Source organism: Citrus clementina, unplaced genomic scaffold (genome assembly GCF_000493195.1).
Source record: "Citrus clementina cultivar Clemenules unplaced genomic scaffold, Citrus_clementina_v1.0 scaffold_7, whole genome shotgun sequence".
NCBI classification, from domain to species: domain Eukaryota; kingdom Viridiplantae; phylum Streptophyta; class Magnoliopsida; order Sapindales; family Rutaceae; genus Citrus; species Citrus x clementina.
In genome coordinates, this window is record NW_006262075.1 from 2,091,758 (window position 1) to 2,106,169 (window position 14,412).

The 14,412-nt window shown below is 33.4% G+C and overlaps 1 long non-coding RNA gene across 1 annotated transcript; it reads right to left on the reverse strand.

The window, feature by feature from the left end:
* Positions 1–6,670: 6,670 nt before the first annotated feature.
* On the reverse strand, positions 6,671–10,445 carry LOC18037060. Its single transcript, XR_002904549.1, has 2 exons — positions 10,081–10,445; positions 6,671–7,474 (listed from the first exon to the last, which is right to left on the reverse strand). It is a non-coding gene; the product is annotated as an uncharacterized LOC18037060 (long non-coding RNA).
* Positions 10,446–14,412: the final 3,967 nt, after the last annotated feature.

The following is a 14,412-nucleotide window of genomic DNA, read 5'->3' on the forward strand; positions in this document are numbered from 1 at the left end:
CTTCACGCAATAGGCTAGCGGATCACCGGAAAATATGATTAATTGAACCACCTTTTTGATGCTAAAACGCATTTAGCTGTTTTGACGCAATGTCATCTGTTAGGTTAGGTATCACTCTAGCCAATCCAAATTAATAGCGGAAAAATTACTTAGCAGGGAGGACATATGATGCTATAGTCCAAACCATGTGTAAGTTTAGATAGATAACTGATAACCCGCAGGAGAAATTAATTAAAGAGAAGAAGTCTATTAGTCAAATGTACGAAAAAGTATCAGGGTTACAAAGACTGTTAGAAAGGCGCGTGGGCTTGCATATTGATCTGTTGCTGGAAAATGTGCCAAAATGATGCAAATCACAAAAATCTGAGTCTGAGAGTACCCGTGGTGTCGCCGGATTCTCCCTCTCCCGGTGATGGTCTCTGGCGCCGGCTAAATATTCTGAGTCTCTTTTGATTTATCATTTTTTCATAAAATTAAGACATTATTATTTATTTGTTACTGTCTGGTTATTTTGGAGAATAAATAAATTTATGCAGTGTATTTTAAGTATTGTACATTGCAAAATCTGATTACAAAATAATCAGATTTTAAAACGTTATTCAACGTTACTATTGATGTTTAGTATAAAAATAGATTATTTGAGAATCATATTTTTTAGATAATTTATTTTTGAAAGTGTTCCAACTATTTTTTGAGTGCTAGATCGTCAAATAATTACAACAAATTCAAACATAATGTTAATTAGATTAAAGTAATAATTTAATGAAACCGAGGAAAAGTTATTATTTATGACAAATACTACTAAAATAAAAAAAAAAACAATATTATCACACGTCACAATTATCTTGTTTAAGAGGGAATATTTTAACCTACTAATTTTCCCTCTACACCCTCTTTTTATTTAAGAATTTTATTATCTAAATAATTTTAAAAAATTTACTAAATTGATCCTTTTTTTTCTCCTTCTCTTCCCAATTCCATAAATTTTCATCAATTTATTCATATATATTCCTTTAGTTACAAGTAATTAGTATTGCTAATAAAGAGTGACAAAACCTACTATTTAAAAATGAACATCAGTAAATTTTTATTAGGTATGAAAGTTAATCAATATCAATAAATAAAGTTTTACCAAACCCAAAATGTAATGAATATCAAGAGCAAATATACTTATATATAAAAAAAAATATGAATTATATATTATGATATACTAAGGAAAGCCAAAAAAGAATTGAAAAAGGAGTGAAATTGAGTTTTAGTTCGTAAAATGTAAAGGTAGATAGAGAATATGCAATTGTAAGATGAAGAGAGAGAGAAATTAGTGAAGAGTGATTTCGATATTTTTAAATTTAAAATTTTTATTCGTGAATTTATTTTTTACTTTGGGTATAGGAAGAAATTTAGTGGGTTCAAATAGTCCACACATAGTACATTTGTTTGTTTGTTTTTTTTTTAATTTAAATATTATATAATGATGAGACCTTTGATATAATCTCAAAATATTTTACTTGTTGAACCACAAATGACAAAATTTTGAGTTTGACAGTACCACTAGGGTCGCTGAAATCTTCCTTTCTCAATGATACTCAACACTTCAAACCGACACTGACAAAATATTATGAGCTCTTTTGATTTATTATTTTTTATAATACTTATTACTATTTATTTGCTACTTGTCAAAGTATTTTGAAGAATAAATAATTTTATGAAGGGTAATTTAGCTATTGTACTTTACAAAATCTAACTATGAAATAATCACAGTTACTTTTGATGTTTAGTATAAAAAATTAGATTATTTAAGGATTATATTTTTAAATAATTTATTCTTAAAAGTGTTCCAGCCACTTTTGAATTAGACCGTCAAATAATTAAAACAAATCCAAACATAGTCTTAATTATATTAAAATAATAATTTAATAAACTAAAGTTGGTTGGTGTGAGTGGTTCGGTACTTTATCCCTTACAGGCCGACTCGCTGCGAGCCGATCCGGTGCGAATAGTGATTAGTCTGAGTTGTAGTATGAGGTTAAAAGTGTCTCCCATAATTGGGACCCACTCAGGACTACCTTGTGGTTAAGACAAAAAAAATAAAATAAAATATAGGAAAAATTATTATTTATGACAAAAACTACTAAAATTAAAAAAAAATTTACAATACTTGCAAAACTATCATACATCACAGTTATCTTGCTATAGAGGGAATATGTACTCCACCACATTAGGAATATACTAACACATTTCTCTGTTTTTTTTTTTTTAAATTTTGTGCAAATATTACATAATGCTGAGAACTTTGATATCATCTGAAAATATTTTACTTATTTAACTAACAAGCTGAAGTAACAAGCACTCACATCAAGCATACCATGCTGCTGTCAAAGCAAAATCTTGTTTTAGTGGCTCGTTTTTCATAATTTGAACTTTGAAGTAAAAGAAAGGGACGGTGAGAAGGACAGACCCGTGATGCCGTTGGGGTCATATTTGTTATAATTGTTTTTTTGAAGATGAAGAGTGACGCTCTCTATTTCTCGCATACACCGAACAAGAAAAAAAAAAATTATTCAATGAGTCATCGTTTTAATTCCAATCCACGTGCGTGCATTATTGCCCTTCACGTAAATGCTCATCTGCCAACTTATAATTCCAAGCTTCACCATTTCCACATGCTTTCAAAAGATAGAGAGAAGCTATTTATGCAGAGAAAACTTGTTACTGTATCAACGAGAAGAACAAATTACCGCATAAAAATTCAACTAGAGTTTTATTATAATTTGTTCTAAAAAAAATGTTTCTGATATAATTCTTAAACCCACTTCCCGAAAAATCATAAATTGCTTTAATGGCTTTCACATGCAATTTTTATCGTAAAGGGGTTTCAAATTCCGGTTTCGTGATGGCCTGCACAAATCTGAAAGTGTACTTGACAGACTGACTGCATTGATTACTATAAACAGAGGGCAAATGAGAAAGACACGTGGCCCAATGGGTGGCCGTTCGTTAACATTACGTAGCCAAGAATAAAATAGCGAGTGATGAGGGTGAGATTAGCTAGCCTAACAGACGCAAAGCCACACCTAACCACTCGTGCGGGTGGCCAACACTGCCAATGATTGATGGCACAGATACAAAATTAATTTAAATTGAATTGATATGAGGTACTTGCCACGTGGCAAGACTACACGTGCGGACTAGCTGACGAGACTTTACTCATGGTCTGTGGAGAGCGAGGGTTCAATTTAATGCGCAGCAGCCCGGAGCCCACTTTACTTATTATTATTTTCAGTGTAGGGTAGCAAATGCCATTTATTGTTTATTTTGTTAACCGATACGTCATTCATTACTCTTATTAGAAACGACGAATACACGTGTTACGAAAAAGAATAAAAGATAATTACAAAGGCTTCCCAAAAAGAAAATATCCTCTTATCTGAGCTCTAACTAATTTTTAAAGATCTTATATCATGTATATGAATAAGATTTTATTTATTTATTTATTTATTTTATTAATAATCAATCACCACATGTATATTTATTCAGAAAAAGATCAGATCATAAGAGAATCTTGATCCATTTCAAAAAGATCAGCTCACGTCGCGCCTATTTGCATTGCATTAACCAATTGTCCTTACAGTGAAATAAAAAAAATAGTTTTTATTAAATTCTTACGGCACAAATTGTCTGTGTTTAATCAAGAATCCAATTACTTAAATTATAGCGTTCACAAGGAAATGTTTTCACAATGTGAAAACATATAATTTCGCTTTTTTTTTTCGAAATTTTCTTTTGAACGATCTTAATTTGAAGTATGTATATTCTTATACAAATAATAATAATGAGCATGCCTCCAACAAGAGAAATTTAAGTGGGGTGGCCAAGTCATACTTGTGAAAACCGAAGGAACTCTATCATTTGTTCACGCGTGTTCGTGGCCCAAAAAAACGTGGCCGCACGATGCTCAAGAAATTGTCAGGCATATGATGGCATGCTTTGGGCTCTACTTTCAGGTAATAATCTTTGACCAGTTTTTACTTCTTTTGCTTGACATGTTCATCTCAATTGTATTTAAGAATACTGAAAGTGATTTGGATTTTAAGGCTCTCTATGGAATCATTACGCTTCCGAAATGATGATTTAGCAACCGAAAAGATTGTTGCTTTGAAGGGCCAATTTTCCATAACAAAGGAAATGTATTTGAAAGATTTAATAATGTCAAGGACACGAACTCTTTGTTAAAGAGTGTGAACCCATCCTCGTTAATCGTTATTATTGCCATAAGTTCTTTTGGCTTCCATTCGTGTGCAAGGGCAACACCAGACACAGATGATTTCGAGGATTACTAGAAAGTCATTTATGCAATAATTCACCATGACAGATGCTAGTAGCCAGTTGGATTTTTTGTGCAAGTGTAGTGTAATAATTCGGTTTAATATCCAATCAAGGCATGTCACCCACTAAAAAATGTAACAAAGAAAAGATATCAGTTTACATCATGCATACTTGAACCAATAGGATTCATTGGATGCACCAATAATCAAATTTAAGCAACCTTTGAAGAAGCACGAATGGTTAGCATGGAGCCAGTATGAATCACATAATCAAGGCAACATAGGCCTACAAAAGTTAGTAGGGATAAATGTCAAGAGAAGAGCTGAGGTTTACGGCCAGCATCAGGGCACTCGACTTGGGTTTTGTGATCTTAATTAAAGACTTAAAATTGTAAAGCCTTTATTTTCGGCGTTCTAAAAACAACTTTAAGCATTCAAAAGAGAAACATCTAAAGTGTAACTATGACCACAGTGACAAAGTAGCATCACGAACCTAGCCCTTTAGCTAATGGATGGGAAAAGAGCCAACCTGGGTTCGACCTTTTTATCTTTCGGCTGCTATCGAATCAAAACCTGCGGTCCCCGTTCATCGATTGACGGCTCAGATTCATGAATCAGGTGAGAGAGAATTTCTTGGGACGAAGACAACATTTGGCATTAGTTGGAATCATGCTTAATCAATGACGAGCTATATCAATCAGAGGTTCCCATAATCGCATTAAGCTAATGTAATTTAAAAGCTTGTTGATAATCTATAATAAATCATTCAGGCTTAGTGGACGAGACTTCAATTAGGTGGCCGAGAATTTTGGCTTTTTTAACAAGCGTCACTGAGTATTCATGACAGCTAAATTGCAAGAAATATTACATTAACATATAAAGCTCCTAAAGAAAAGTGTTGTGCATGTTTCTTGACATCGACCAATTCTTAATTGTAATAAAAAGGCAAATAGACCACACGAGAATTAGATAAGATCCAACAATTCTCTTCTCCAGTGCCAAAACTGGACTTCATAAAGAAAGCACGTCTCTTAAAGGTACTTTCTGGCGCACTAGTTACCCTCTTTTTGTCACCAAAAGAAGTGCCATGCACGATTAACATGCATCATCAACAGCTTATGAATTCTATCGGGATAAGCCAAAGTATTATGCTGTAATTACATGGTTAAAGCTCATAGATAGCATAGTTTAAAGTATGCAACAGCTTCTTCCTTAATTGCAGCTATATTTTGCATAATCAAATCGTCGGAAATCAGTTGGCACATAGAAGTCCAATAGGAAAATCTATCAAACAGCTTCCAGAAAAGCTTCAGTAATTGAGCAGGCGGATTCAAAGATCAGAAAAGAGTTTCTAACAAAGTAATGCAGCTAAAAAGCTTGAAATAGCCATTAGAAATCTTCTAACTGACTCAACCTTCTAAGTAAAATAACAGAATCAGAAAACAGAAACTGTGCGTGAAGGTTTATGGACATTAGATCATTGAGATTCAGAAGCAAACGGGTAACTGGCTATCATATTCATTTGGAAGGCATGCATCTGAGTGGACATTCACTCGTTTATTAAATTAGTAATATGTCCCTCAAACACATGCTTACCATCAGGTAAATTAAATCTCTTACTATTCTTCTTCTTTTGCTGATTATAACTTGTGGCAAAAAGGATGCAGCAATGTTTATGGAAACATATCACAATGGTCCCCCATGACGGCCTAGGTGTCTGTACACTGATAATAATATAAAAAAGCAAAGGAATATATTTCAATCCCAGTTATTAACAACTTAAATGCCATGAGCAAAAGCAATGTCGCAATTGTTGTCATCAGAAAACACAATCTCTTTGGTGCAATAATGACATCGGAGACTAGCAAGTAGTAACAAAATTTTAACGAATAGATATGTCTACCACACAATACAATAAGGCGTCATCGTATAATATTGCTACCTATTCTACTGCATAGTTTAATAAGGCATCATCTTATAATGTTGCTATCTAATATCTATTCTACTACATAGTACAATGGGGTGTCATCTTACAATGTTGCTCACTTTTTGAATTCAAAAACAATGAATTTTAATTCAAATTTGATTCTCATTGTTAGTGAAGAAAAATAAAAGTTCTATGCAAAATAAGATTGTTTGGAAATTATCTGGCAAATAATTAGTTGTTTGGAAATTATCTGGTTATATGTATTTCTTTTTTTCGAGTAGGAACTACGCGACTGAAGATGGATATTTTTATTTATCTATGAGACAAATGTACAAGAAGTATAATTAAGCAACTACACTTCTAGATTTGACAATGTACTGCCTTTGTATTTCCCTTACTAGAAAGATGAAGCTACAAAAGCAAGAATCATGGACTTCAACTTCCCACATCAACAGTCAACAGATAGCAAAAAGGAAATATAGAAAATAAAAGAAAATGCTTCACCATTTAAAGAGCAAAATCCTACCAATCTTCCTGGATGATCCACATATCATTCAGTGTTCATCCTCTCTCTCCCTCTCTCTCCCTGATCATGACAAGGGTTTAAGATTTTATACCTAACCAGCTAGTGCTAACCTGTTACATGTCCATCTAAAAAATGAAGAAAAAGAAAGCCCAATCTGCAGAATATTAGTAGAAAATTTCTTGAACCTGAATTCAAATCACTATTTGAAGACGAGAAAAATTAACAGGCAGTTGCCTCTTTACTCACTCAAATCTATGGTGTATAGATGTAAATAAAGTATGTATTTAGCAATTCTCATGCTGTGTATGCTGAAGAAGTATGAAGGAACTGTACCATCCAACAGAGAGGCAATTGAGGGCCCTGTTGACCAAGTTCAGTACTTCAAACCTCACATAGTTCAATGTCTAGTATAAGCCAAATGAGTGAAGGGTGAGTAGTGAGCCCTAGTTAGCTGGTCAAAAAGCTGCAAGTACTTTATTACTGTGGAGAGTTCACATGGATAAAGGTAATAATAATCTCCTCTCCCTCTTCCTGGCAACTGCCTGCCTAAAACTTCTTAGGCGTATGGGAAGTAAAATACTAAGGCCTAAAATGAAGAGCGAAAGCCAGAAGTGCCGCAAGTAAAATGTCACGTAGGATGATACAACAAGCATGCTAAACAATGTGGCCCAAAAGATAGCTACAGCAACATCAACCCTGCATGAAGCCGATAAAGTCTTTCTCATTTGATAATGGCATAATCATACAATGATGTGCATTATAACTCAAAAATTTAAATGAGACAGCCACAAATTGATACAGATACAGCTATCATGAACGTTTCCAATGATGAACTAAAATTCATGAAGTCAGAGAAGCAGTATTCACAAAGAAACTTATATTTTCCTAAAAATAAAAGAAGAATAACCAAAATTTTCAGTAGCACAGCAGCACAGGATGGCATCTGAAAATTTGGGGTAGGTTCCAAGTTTCAATTTTTTCAAAGGCATTAAAATAAAAAGATGTAAAGTTTGTACTTCAAGACTATCATGAAGCAGCTTAGTATCCTACAAATCCATCAAAACTAGTACATTTGTTCGCATTGAATCAATCCTACAAACACCCCCCCCCCCCCCCCTTTTTCCACATTTGCCTCACTGCTGTGCTTCCAATAATACCTAATGGATTTGATGTAAAATTATGCATGCAGAATGTCGTTGGAGCTGTCCACTGGATCATCTCTAATCAAAAGGATAAATCTGATAGAAGTGATTCAGGTCTCAATCAAGCAGGAGTCACTTCTGTTTGAAATAACAATGAAAGTTCAGATGATGCTTTCAATGTTGGCAGTACTTATCCATCTATGATGTCTTAAACACTATCTTCTCTTTACGGTGTTTGGGATAGCATTCTTTACAAAGATACCCAATGATGGAGGACGTTATTTTAGGACTTTAGGATTTTGTTATTTTAGATCTTTTGATAGTTTCTATTTTAATTCGAGTCAATTAGAGTATGTGTTTTAGTTTTTTATTTCTATTATAATTGTAATTTAGTTTCTCTTTTTAAGTTAACTTGGGGAAGTAGGTTTACCCTATTATAAACAGGGAGGTCTTGTTATTATTTCATAACTTTTAGAATTCCCTTTGGGATTATCTATCAACAATCTCTCTTGTAAAGTCGTTTGGATTAGAGAGTCATCTAATCTCACATAAAGCGTTATTAAAATCTCATTGAGTCATTTAGATTAGAATAAGATCTAATCACACCTCGATTAGAGCATAATCTAATCGCGTTGGCTTAGACCCGTACTAGAACAATATCTAGTGTTTATCTACCCTATCAATTCGCTTCCACTATCCCATTCCGTCACCCAATTTGACAAATTCATCTAAACATATTGCTCAAATGGAAAAGGGCCAGGATTCGAAGCACTGGTTAGAGCTCCAATATTATTGTTGGGCCTTCCATTTAAAATTAAGTATTATGTTAAGAATTAGATAAGCCTTCTCCAACATTTTAAGTTTTTCTGGAGGCATATGTGAAACCCATACCTCAATATAGTGTAGAAAATGGGATTGCCTACACCAAGCAGTTTCAGTGAATAAACTAGACCACTTAATCACCAACGTTTCAGTAAACTATTTTTCATAACTGGCAACTACTAACAAGCAGAGAACTGATAAGCCTGCAGCCAAGACAGATTGGTGATAGAGTTTGAAAGGATGGGACAGGGGCATAGGCCCATTGCATTACTTTTTTACAGGCCAACACAGGAAGTAGGCAATTATCCAATTTCTTTGACTTACAGCTGGAGGGGATGCAAATAAAGGAATCTTTTCCCTAAAATTGTGAAATTTGTGTCCTATACCCGCTACAATTGTTGCACCATTGTTAACTGCCTGTGAAGATATACACTCACCTCAACCTAATCTTAATCCTCATGGAAAAAGTGTATGGATTATCTGAGTCGAAAATTCCTTGAATCTGTACCTGAGCTGGGCAAAGTCAGCTCAATTCTTTTGGAATTTAAGTGCTTCCAATATGCTAGAATATATTAGGATACCAGTTAAGAATCTAGCTCAACTCCATTGAAATGTAAGTCAGTCCATAAGTGACCCACGTTACCAACGAAAGTAATTGAATGGAGGAGACATGCAACTTCTTAGATTTAACATGGCAGCAAATGAGGTCAAATTCTTATAAGTAAACTAAGTGATAAAACACGAATCAGAGTTTAGGAAAAAGAAAAAAAAAGGCTCAAATAAACTTATCTACGGACCTATTTCAAACTATTTGTGTTCTGTAGCATGGATCCTTCAAGCAGTGCAAATATCGTTTACGATTCTCACTGCTAATCGCAATGTCATCTTTTTTCTACATACCATAAAAAAATGCAAATTAAGTCAAAAATCTGTTCAATGATTCACTATTGAGACGTATAAGCTACATTAAATTCAATTTTGCTAATGCCAGAAAGCACGCATCCAAATCGCAATATTCGTGCCATTGCGACAGTAAATCCAGGCAGAAACAGACAGTTTCCAACTCTCAAAACCACAACACTTTGTAGCTATCACGAAATTTCAACCATTTGGCCTCCACACACAACTATGGAACAAGCTAATTTGACATCTCCACATCTACTCCACTTGTAACACTAACCATAACTAGTTCGTACTAGAGTTAGAAAAATGCTAATTGTTCCATTAACTGAAAAAAATGAATGAAAAATAAATTTAAAGCATAAAAAGAAAAATAAATAAATCAGTAGAATTTGCAAATTTAGCTCATTCAAAAAAACAAAAAGGTAAGAGAAATACCGGGAAGAGAGAAATGGCTTAGGAGAGAAGACGGTGAGAGCAGGACACTTGTGTTGAGATCGGATCTGGAAGTCCCTCAGTTGCTCAACCAGTTTAGACCGAGTAATCATCTCTTCTTCGACCTTCTTAAATTCAACAACACAGAGAGAGAGAGAGAGAGAGAGAGATACGCCAATTGCTATGCGAAAATACGAAACCAAATACTGAGATCGACTAATTAGTGATCAGCTAAATGTTGATGGCTTCAATTTTAGTACGCTTGCTTTAACTGTTTTTTCCTTCTTTTTTTTTTTTTTTTCTCCCCTCCGGAAACGTGCTTTCACTGATTATTCTGATGAATTTTCTTAGTTTTGCTGCGGAATAATGTAACCGCATTTTGATTTTGGGAAATATAATATAATTTTTTTAATATTTTTAATAAATTCACTTTAGAGGCATGAAGTTTTTTTTTGGGGTGGTCAGTCAAACTCATTACTAATTTTACTATTTTACTATTTTACTATCATGTAAATTTAATAAATTTTCTACTAATAATGACAACAATGGTAAAAATTTCTCTATAACAATTTTCTGATAGTAATAATGGTAAACTTCGGTAGAAAAAAAAAATTATTATTATTATGCCGTTTTATTCTAATAATTATTTATCTATTAATTTTAATATTTATACGTAAATATGCACAAGGGTAAATAAAATAAATTAAAGATAAGAGTATTTAAACCCGTAAAGTTGAAATTACTACTGAATAAAACTTGTCAAGAACCCTTATTGTCATGTTCTGCAATTATCTATAATAAGTATTATAAGGATTGTGGTTCCATTTTTATTTCTCAGAGTCCTTTTAGTAAAATATTAAAGAAATATTCGTATATGTTTGCCATAACTCAGGACACAAATTTGCAAAGCCATACTCAATTTTTTTTTCCCCGACAACACAGAGACATACCTGTTTGATATTAAAGAATAAAGATTGTGTTTTGTGTAATATGAGAGTTTGATATCCATTAATGTATTGAAAGCACCAAATTAAGATTTGATTTGAGCATTAACTTCATTATATTGTCCTTATAATACTAAGGATTGAATCAATTTAAAAAAAAAAAAAAGCAAATCTCCACGTGATAATTGGGAGAAGGAGAATGTTTAAATTGTAAATTAAAATGAGTGGGAAAAATAATTTGAAATAAGTGTAGATTTGGGATTTACCCAAGTTTAGAATATAATCTAAAACTTTAAATTTTAATAGTGAGTTAATGGAGTAATTGAGTTTAGAGAATTGTACGGTGGGTTAAATAAACCCAACTCCATAATAAAACAATCAGAGGAAGCGAAATATTGCCAAACAAGCTCGTTAGTTTACTGGAGAAGAAAGAGAGAGAGAGGGAACCTTAATAAAGGTGGCAGGTTCGGATGGACGGAGATCTAGAACGATTGATTCCCATTGCAGGAGTAGTTGATGATGAAGCCTCTCCATCCTCCATTCCACCCGTCGCTTCTTCTTCTGGGAAAGAGATTTTCATCAATCCCATGTGCATTCTTGAGTCTTGATCCTGATTCCTACTATCACTATACGTATAAGTGCACATGCACTTTTGCCCTTTTTGCACTTCAATTATTTCAAAACGCTCCTCAATTGATGCACTTATCCGAGGGTCTTCTTGTTGAATGATAGATGATTGTGATATAGAGAATTGCGAATAATAAACCGAGCCTGGTTAATTTGTTAATGTACGTTTTAAGGGGTTTTACATTTATATGTTTGTTTGTCCAGGCATTGTCCAAAGTTATTCGTGGCTGGGCCTGGAAAAAGTTTATGACTGGCTGGTCAGTGTTTATTGCTTATTGCCTACATTTAGTTATATTCTATCCTCGGATTGTGTTTTTAACTTAAAAAAGAAAAAAAGTATATATGGTTTGCATTTCATCATATCCAAATGGGCAGCTGCCACGCCAAGACGAAGTAAGTCCTGCCCGAATCTAAAACCATGCTATATGTTCGTTTGCATACTAAATCAATTGCTCCAGGCCTTTGTCCAGGAATAAATTAATTTGGCGTAATTATGCTGCTTACAAATATCTGCTGTCATTCTTTTACTTGCAAAGACATTAATAGCAGCAGGTTTACCTTGAAGGTTGATTTCAGCATTCTTTTTGCTGTGAATTAATTTGACCCTTCAGAAATCCCAATGCATGGCTTAGAAAATGAGCAAGTACAGGTTTCTTGATTTAATTTGGATTTCGATAAGAGGAGGTTCAGTGTGAATGGAAATGCATCTCCCTTGGCAATTTCACTCAGTACTTTTGTTGTAGCCTTAAGGAAAAAGTAGCAGAAATTAACCTGAGCTAACTGGATGCATAACCAAAAATAACTTATTTTTGTTATTTGCCACCACCTTGTACTCATCCATTATTGATCCTAACACGATCTGCATGTGAAAAATATATCTGTCAATATTTTAATGTGATTGTATAGTGACAATCTTTTGACATTGTTTGGTGGTGTCATTTTGTAGTGTCATTTTATTGCCGATAGCCATCACATTCTATTTCACGTGGTGGTTTATTCATTTTGCGGATGGATTCTTCTCCCCAATATATGCTCATCTTGGAATCAATATCTTAGGTTGGTATCCCTAGCTTACCTGAACTTTATTTTTCCCCATAATTAGTCGTTGCAAGTTTTATAACTAATTTGCAGGGCTCGGATTCATGACCTCCATCACTTTCATCTTCCTTGTTGGTATGTTTATGTCCTCATGGTTGGGAGCTTCTATTCTCAGCTTGGGAAAATGGCTAATCAAGAAAATGCCGTTGATTAGCTATATTTACTCAGCTTCGAAACAAATAAGTGCAGCAATATCACCAGCTATCTATAAATGATAATCGGATAACTTGGTTAATTTCAGAATTTACAATCAAGAGTGTTGAGTCCATTATCTACACCAGATCAGAAGACAAAAGCTTTCAAAGAAGTTGCCATCATAAGGCATCCACGAATTGGGGAATCTGCAATTGGTTTCATCACATCTACTCTTATTCTCCATGGAAGTTCTGGTCAAGAGGAGCTTTGCTGTGTCTTTGTGCCCACTAACCACCTTTATATAGGAGATATTATTAAATTCTTTTTTTAAAAAAAAAATCGTTGTCCGAATTGTAAATTTTATCTAGCGATTGACGTTATTGAGTATTGTTCGAATGAGAACAGAGATTATTTGCGGGTTCTATAGTGCATGAAATAAAAAACTATGAGAAATTGATGTGGTTTCTCCTGTAACTCCACGCTGATGCACGGAAAACATAGCTCTCACGGCAGGCATTTGTGTAAAGTACGATATGATTTCATTTGGAGTTTGATGAGCCTATGTCATACCATCAATAAGAATCGGGAAATAAAGTTTTCAACGGACCACATGTAAACAGATACTATACTTAAAAAAATTTCAACAAACGTGGCATTAATACAAACGGCTATGTGAAAGCTGAAAAGCGAGTGCTTCTTATAATTTTATCATCGTGCAACTTGTTTGGATATTTACTTTTTCCTATTTTAGAAAAACAATTTGTACACTAAATCAAACTTTATAAATGCGGCTTTGGAATCTAGTTGGAAGTTTTGGTTTACTGTTAATAGAAAGTAAGGATGCCAATGGGCCTGAGCCGGCTCTAAAACGTAGACAAAGGGTTCAAGCTCTAAAAAAGCCCGACCAGTTGAATTTCGAATTAGGTCAGAGCACAGTTTGTCAGGCTTGACCAAAATTTTTAATTTTTTAATTTTTAAATAATTTAAATTTTAAAAAAAGAACACAACCTATGCAAATTCAATTACAGATTTTTTTGAATATTAAAGAATAATGATTTGACCATCAGAGTAGTTTTTAGAGTAGTAATACTTGAATAAAGCTAATTAAAAAGTGATATATTTAACTAATATAACAGTTAATTAATTTCTAAGAATATATCCATAATTTATATTGTAATTCTTTATTTTATTAATATATGGGAGATCCACTTGCTCATCAATTTTGATTAGGATTTTATTATTGTTCGTATACTATTGGGTAAATATCCAAATTTTTTATTTTTTTTGAAAATATAAATCAACTAAATGTAAAACAACTTATATGAATAATCTATAAATCTTGTACTTCAACTTTTTCATTGAGAACACACTTTATTATTTTGTGTTTTAATTATTTAAAGTCATTTTGCCACGATTTATCATTATTAATAAAAAATAATTTTTTTTTTTTTAAGTGCTAGGGTCAATTTGATGAAGCCTTAACATTAAAGTTCGAACCCGACCCTTGACTTTTAAATTTGGGTAAAGGCCC